Source organism: Myotis lucifugus, unplaced genomic scaffold, assembly GCF_000147115.1.
Source record: "Myotis lucifugus unplaced genomic scaffold, Myoluc2.0 scaffold_292, whole genome shotgun sequence".
NCBI lineage: Eukaryota > Metazoa > Chordata > Mammalia > Chiroptera > Vespertilionidae > Myotis > Myotis lucifugus.
In genome coordinates, this window is record NW_005871340.1 from 9,346 (window position 1) to 17,266 (window position 7,921).

The following is a 7,921-nucleotide window of genomic DNA, read 5'->3' on the forward strand; positions in this document are numbered from 1 at the left end:
CTCCCACCCACTCCCTAGTTCATCTCATCCTCACAGCTGCAACTACCCACCCAGAGCTGATAACACCCCAACTTAGGCCTTCAGCACCGCCTCTCCCTGAGCTGTATATGCCTCCCAGACATTGCCCCCTGGTGCCTCAAAGGCACCTCAAACTCAACATGACAAGTCAGAACTCCTGACCTGCCCCCAAATCTTGGCTTTGCTGGCATTTCCTGTCCCAGCAGAGGCCCCATCATCCCTCCAGATGAGCAAACTGGGACCCCAGTCAGCATCCTTGCCCCTTCCACCTTGCTCTGGCCTGTCTCATGTCTGGAGGTCGAGGAGGGGATGTGTGAAGGTGTTGCAGGAAGGCCACACGGTATGTCAAGGTCAGGGGTGATGCGGGTTCGGAAGGCAGGGCTGCAGCTGGGCTATGTGTGGGCTGTGGCAGGAGCCCTGGACCAAGAGTCCCTGGCCTCCTGCCTACATGAGAAGGAAAAACATGAGGCGCCACTGACATAATACACTTGAAAGAGCTGTGTGCTCTCAGGTCTGCAGATGCAAAGAGCTACTCCTTCTCATCTTCACCTAATAGGCAGGTTCAGGTTGTATAAATAGATGTATAAAGCTCATAAAAAGGGAGGTGATAGTAAAAGTTCAGCGACACACCTGCAGCTGCTATTGATGCTGACAACATGGAAAAGGACTAATAGTTATCACTCTCTGTGTTGACACTCTCCATCTCCTTTCATTCTCACAGTAAATCTGTGAAGAAAGGCTTGTCATCCCCATTTTGTGTGTGACTATCTGAGGCCCCAGGAGTTTAAGCGATTTGCTCAAGGTCACATGGTTAGCAGATGACGGAATCTGGGTTCAAACCAGATTCCTCCTTCAAAGCCAAAGCTTGTCCCCTTAAACCTGCAGCTGAGCTGGGACTGAGGGTGACGTCAGGTTCTAGTTCCCGAGCTGTGGGAACCAGCCAGGTAGATAGTGCTGTGACTGGGCAATCAGTGGGTCCGGGCTCACTGTCACTACTTGAGCCCTTGAAGCAGAGACAGGGTTGAATCCTATATGTGCGTTTATTCCAATACTGTGGGCAGTAGGGGACAGCAGCAGGTCAGCCACAAAAATCTGCTCTGCAGCTGCTTATATAGTAGGACAAGGATTACATGGGATGTAGGAATTACAGGCATGTAAGTAGAGGTGTCCAGTGGGGGCTCATCTCCCACAGTGTCCACAGTGCCCCCTGTCCTCAGCGCCTCCCACATGTTGGTGGCTGTATGCCTCCCACGCGCTGTGCCGCGGGCATCATCATTATCCTCCTGTGGGAGTGGAAGACGCAGAGGCAGGCTGCCAGGAACCCGAGGGGCACAGGGGGCACGTGGACACTGAGCCGTGCCACGTGAGAACGGGGAGCCTTTCCCTGGAAGAGAAATGGTGCCAGGGTGGACCATGAGAGCTGTTTTCGAATATTTCAAAAGCTGCCAGAGAGTGGAAGACGTAGACTTATTTCTATTGATTCTAGAGAATAAAACCAGCCCCTCCCGTGAGAATAAGTAAGCACTCAGTAAATGCCAGCTATTGTCATTACTGTTGGAAGTAGTGAGTCCCCCATCTCTGGAAGTATTCAAACAGACACTGTACATGCCAGCGTCTAGGTCATTGTGGAGGGAATCCTGGCATCAGGTGAAGATGGATTCGATGGTGGCCAAGGATCCCCGCCTCTGCCATCCTATGAGTCTGTGCAATAGACCCCGAGGAACCCCTGAGAAGGGGCAGCCTCTGCCCAGTGTGACCCCTTGGGTAATCACGGTATTTGCTGGGGTGAGCACTGGGCATCTGTCCCTGGGCACCGGGTAGGAGGGGAATTGCTGGGACCTGAGGGCTTGGCAGCCAAGTCCTGCCCTGAGTTTCATCAGACAGAAGAGAGGCCCCTGGGAAGAGGACCCGCCAAGACCGCCATCCCATGGAGGGAGGCAGGAGGGGATCGGGGGCAAGTGCTACTGTCCCTCTGATGTAACGCAGGGAACGCAGTGCCCGCGGAGGGGCCCTGGCAGTCTTGGAGGAGGAACAGGGCCTCAGGCCCCGTCACAGCCAGTGAACCCCTGGAACAGGCAGCTCTGAGCCTGACCTCCCTCCCTCCAAGGCTTTTTCCAGCTCCCGCAGCCCAGCAGATCACATACTGGGAAGGGCTTGTTTGGCCTACGCAGTGTTTAAAAAGAATTAGGCCAACAATCACACGGAATGATTTCACATATACATTCTAATCCTGACTTCTGATTTCTCTTTGTGAATCTGGGCTCTCACTCCTGCCTGGCAACCACGAGACTGAGCCAGGAGTGCAGACCTTCCCCTTCCCGTGGCCCGTGTGCTCTCCAGTTAGCCATAGTGGTTCTCAACCTTCCTAATGCCGAGACCCTTTAATACAGTTCCTCATGTTGTGGTGACCCCCAACCATAAAATTATTTTCGTTGCTACTTCATAACTGTAATTTTGCTACTGTTATGAATCTAATGTAAATATCTGATATGCAGGATGTATTTTCATTGTTACAAATTGAACATAATTAAAGCATAGTGATTAATCACAAAAACAATATGTAATTATATATGTGTTTTCCGATGGTCTTAGGCGACCCCTGTGAAAGGGTCGTTCGACCCCCAAAGGGGTCGTGACCCACAGGTTGGCGACCCACAGGTTGAGAACCGCTGAGTTAGCCACAGTCCCCACTTTTCCCTATCGCCCCCCCCCCCAATGGCACTGAGGAGAACTGCGGAAGCCATTTAACAGAATGTTTACCCTCCTGCTTCACGCAAGGACAGACCCGTGCTGCTAACGAAAGTGGGAAGTGAGCAATGTGCTGAGGCAGCCTTACGTCTCACGAAACAGCCAAGAGGGCACATTTCTTGCCTGTGAACTGTTGACGTGGCTGCTTCTCTCTTCACATGACCCAGCAGGCTCATGATGTTGACCCCTGGCCTATGGACAAAGCCCTGAGGCCGGGCCTGGGGACTTTCCTGACCCGCGCCACCACTGAGGAGCAGACCTGTGTGAATCTAGAGCGGGTGGTCTTGTAGGGAGCCACGCCCCATGGGAGTGGGGCCAGCCCGGCGCCTGCCCCTCCCTGCCCCCCAGCCTGCCCCTGCACTGCCTCTGACCCCGCCCACCCGCTTTCCTCACTGGGCCTTTCTCACCCCCACACCTGTCATCACGCTGTGCCCACCTCCTGGTGGTCCCTTGGACGCAGCCTCATGCCCACCCCCTCTCCACCTGCCTACATACTATGGGCCCGCTGGAATGACCTCCTGCCTCCTGCTCCTCATGCTCAGTCGGTGACCCTCAGGCCAGCCGCTCCTCAGTCCTGGCGAAGCAGCCATGGATTCACTTCCTGTTCTGCTGGGAGCTGCCCGACTCAGCAACCCTGCCCCTGGCTGTGCCCACGTGGGGAGCAGATCACTAAATATTGACCGGATTTCCAGGTGTCCCAGACCTTCTCCTTGGGTGGGGGCAGCTTCCTAGGCTAAGGGACTGGGATGAGCAGATTCAAGTCACCCACAGTGTGGCCTGGGCTGGCCAGCCCCTCATGGCTGCTGGGGTAGCACGGGCTCACTGGAGCCTGCCCCCAGACTCCCCCATGGCCCAGGCTAGGGCCAGAGAGGACACCACCTCTCCCCTCACACCCCCCCATGCGTACACCCAAATAGTGCACCTGTGGCAGGCAGCGGCCGTCACACCTGGACCATCCCTGCTGCAAGGACATCAGCACCTTCTCTTAGCACGAAGGTTCATTAAAAGCAGGCTGCTGCAAACCTTTGCCGGAAAGCATCTCCCACAGAACGCGCACCTGAGAAAGCACGTCTCCGGGAAACGGCTCCAAAGGAGCGGCTCTTCTAGAAAGCCTGCTGGGCCCCTGCCCGTTTGTTTCTGTCTCCTCCCTGGACTGCGGGCCGTGTGCGCCCAGCCCTGGGGCCGCGGAGTGACCGCACAATGTGCCCAGTCAGTTGCTGGTCAGCGAGCAAGGAGCCCCATTCCTGCCCGGCCAGTTTGTGTTTTGAGAACCAGGACTCGGGAGTTCCCAATCCCGAGGTCCCCCTGCCCTGGAATGTAGTATCCGGGGCGGGATTAGGTTAGGAACAGCGTCCCTTTGAGAATTCTCCAGGCCCAGCTCGAAGAGGGCTTGGGGGAGGCGTCCGCCCGCGCCTGTGCAGGAGGTGCCGGTGGGTTTGATGGCAGCTTTCCCATTAAGTGAGGAGGGAGGAGGTGCGGAGGGAGGGTGTCCCGCGTTGGGAGTGAGAGCGGTTGGCTGAGTCTGTGAAGAGAAGGGGCAGGGTAGGCGTGGAGACAGGCCACCACAGCACCCCAGTGACCGCGTGGGGAGCGGAGGACTTTAGTTAAAGATGAGGTCGGAGCTCCGAAAGGGATGGGTTGAGCCTTAGCAACAAAAATGAGGTCGTCTTAATAACAGCAGGGAGGGCGGGGTTAGAGGCCTCCGTGGAGACATCGTTAAGGGAGCCGGCTATCCGCTGGGAAAGCCAGCGTCAGAGCCGACAAAATGAAGCTCCGAACAGTTATTGGAAAAATAAAACTATTTCATGTTTATACCTCGAGGGGTTGAGTCTTGGGCCAAATCCATTATATTTAAATATTTACATGTACAAATATGTTTGCATCTGCATAGATCTCCCCGAGAGGATACGTAGGTGTAACAGAGGCCTCTCTGGGGGAGGCCTGGGGAGAGGGAATCGACTTCTCATCTATTCTTTTGTACCTTTTGAATGTTCTAATACCATAGGCATGTATGATATTTTCCATTAAAATGGGTGAGTTTTAAAAAATGTTGTTAAACAGGACTGCACGAGGTTTTCCTGAGTCTGACCTTAAAGTGGGTTGAAATGGATTTTCTCTTAAGGCCCTAGTGGAGGAGGGGGCAGCCGGCTGCCCACCGCACCCAGCAACCCTTCACGGGCAACAGCTGGTGGCCTGAGTTTGCGGGCTGGGCCGCCGACCGACGGGCTGGATATGTGTGCCAGCACTGCCACCTCACTGGGCAGCCGCTTGGTCACAGGATCGGAACCAGCCCATCTTTTGCTCCTAACTGTATCTGTATCTACTTCTGGGACTGCGACAGAGGAGGGTCTGAGGGGTGGGGCTGTCACACCCATCCTAGAACCAGCACCCCCCCAAATTGCAGGACTCCAGCCAGAGGGCCCTTGCAGAGCTGCAGGTCTCAGACCCACACTTCGTGGACGGGGAAACTGAGGCTGAGGGGACAGTGACCCTCACAGAATCAGAGCTAGAACTCAGGTCCCCTGCTTCCCAGGCCAGAACTCTGAATCCCACCAAGGGTCAGGTGACAAGGAGGGGCCCTTGTGCTTAGTGGGGGCCAAGGGTTAGGGGGTGTAGATGGGCACCTGTCACTCCTCGGAGGACCCCAGACAACTGCCTGTGGGAGCTACTGGCCCACCTGACTCTGCCGCCCCCTCCCTGGGCTGCTGCTCCCACCTCAGGCTACTGGCCATGCCTACCTTCACACAGACAGACGCACACGCTGTCCCCTTCCTCTCCTCCCTCCTGACTGACCCACTGGACCGTGGCGGCCGGGGAAGCAGGGAGTGAGGACAGTCTGAGTGGGTGGGGCTGTGTGTACCTGTGCAAACACCTCACCTGCCCCGCTAGGCCCTACGTCCCCAGAGGACAAGCCCACAGGTGCTCCTACCCCCAGGCGACAGCAGGCGGTACCTGGTGCCCACCCCAGACACAGGTACCAGAGTCAGAGCTGGCCGGGCCAGAGTACCACGTACTTTAGAGCATAACAAGGGGCTCCATGTTCCATGGCCAAATGCACCTGGGACACCCCGTGTTGTTATGTGAGGAAGCCGGCTGCTTCAGGCGAGACTTCTCGGACGTGCTGGTGAACACGGTGTCTCCCTGGTGGCCACGGGTGCTCCTGCCATGAACAAGGACCAGGGAATGGAATCCGCTCACAGATCACAGAGCAGGCAGTGCATGCTGGGGCCAGACCCACTCCCAGAGGCCTGGGGTCCACAGGGCAGAGGGGACCAACTGAAACCGGGCACGTTAGAAAGAAAAGCCCCCTCGAGACACTCCCATCAGCGGGAAAATGAAGCTCCAGTGCGATTTTGTTAGAACAGGACCCTCTCCTGCCGCCTGCTGGAAACTTCTCCTCGTAAATACTCAGGCCTACAATCCCCGTGGGAGGGCACCCCCCGCCCCCATCTGAGGTATCCCCGTCCAGTGTGTAACCGCCCACGCAGGCAAGGCAGCCCCGGGTCCGGTCACCGGCCCCAGCCCACTCGTCACTCCTTTTCTGCTGCACAACTTCTCCCGTCCCAGGCCAGTGCTCTGAACTGACGGCTCAGCCTCAGCGCAGCTGAGCTCCACAGGCAGACGGGGCACTGGGGCTCCCCCTGCCGTCCCTCCTGCACATCTCCAGTCCACGGAAGGCTCAGTGGCCGACCCCTGCACACACTGCCTTTGCACGGAGAGCATTGATTGAGGGTGGGGGTGGGGTCTGAGATCTAGCCCCGGCTTGAACTTGCTGTGTGACCACGGGGTAGTCCCTGTCCCTCTCTGGGCCAGCTTTCCCTTCCGTAAAAGGAGGCAGTTGAGCTTGATGGTTTCCAGGAGCTGAATCCTGACAGTGACCTCCTCACCCCCGAAACCCCGGAATTTTGGGAAAAGTGGGAAGGTCATTCCCAGCTGCTGAGAGGAAGACAGTCTAGAAGACAGCAGACTATAACCGGGAGGTTTTTTGTTTTTGTTTTTTTATTAGACTAGGAAATATAATTTATTTCATAAAAATTAATTTTGTTACAATAGGAATGCTAAATGTTATTTACAGGCTGTAGTTTACAGAATAAACAGGCGGGATGGGGGCCATTCCTGCAGCCCTGCATCCCCCGGACACGGCCCAGGCAGGGGGTCCAGCCCTTTGCCCCCAGGAGAGCTGCTCCCTGACCCCGAGCTCCTGAGTCACCTCCCCTCAGAGGACCTGCTAAGGGACCTGGCTCAGCTGCCGGTTGTGGGGGGGAAGGGGGCCGCGGGCCCTGGATCATCCGGGAGATGGGAGGGTTCTCGTGCCCTCAGAAGGACCCCTGGCCCGGACTCGACCCCGGGGCACTTCACGAGAGGGCAGAGGGAGAGGCACGTAGAAGATACACCGACGGACCCTGTGGACTCAGAGAGGGCAGCAAACAGGCACGCCAGCCTCTGCATGTCCCAACGGGGGGCTCGAGGAGGGCACACTCCCACGAGTGGGGACACGCTTCCGGAGGGGAGCCCTGATGTGCCCGTGTGAATAAAAGCACACACGCAGAGCACATGCACACACACGCACACACACAGCACGTGCACACACACACGCGAACACAAACATACCGAGATGAGAGAGACAGAGACGCCCACGTGAGGGCCACACAGGCCCTGCAGTGGGACCTAACCTGCTGCTTTCAGCGCACCTGGGCATGTGGGGCTGCCTCGATCCCACCTTAGGCGGGCAGCGTGGGATGCAGTCACAGCAGCCTCGGTAGATGGGCGGAGCCAGAAAACGCCTCCCTGGCTTTTCTTACAAAGCCGGGCGGTGAGCCTTCCCAGGAGGCCCCAGCCAATGGGTTCTGTGCGCCAGGCCCTGGTGCGTAATTTCTAGAAACCAGATTAGAAACAGGTGGCCTGGCCTCCTCCACAAAGAGCTCTTGTCCCAGGCACTGAACAAGCTTGAGGGTGGGTTGGGGCAGGCGGAGCACAGAACTCCTACCCACCGGGGTTCCCACCCAAAGCCTAGAATGATGGCGTGTCAGAGCCCACAGCCTCAGACAGCAGCTGCGGGGCCCTCCAGGTACAGGAAGGAAATGAGGCCCAGAGAAGGCAGCCATATGCCCGAGGTCCCACAGCTCCACGGCACAGCTGAAGGCCCGAGTGCTTG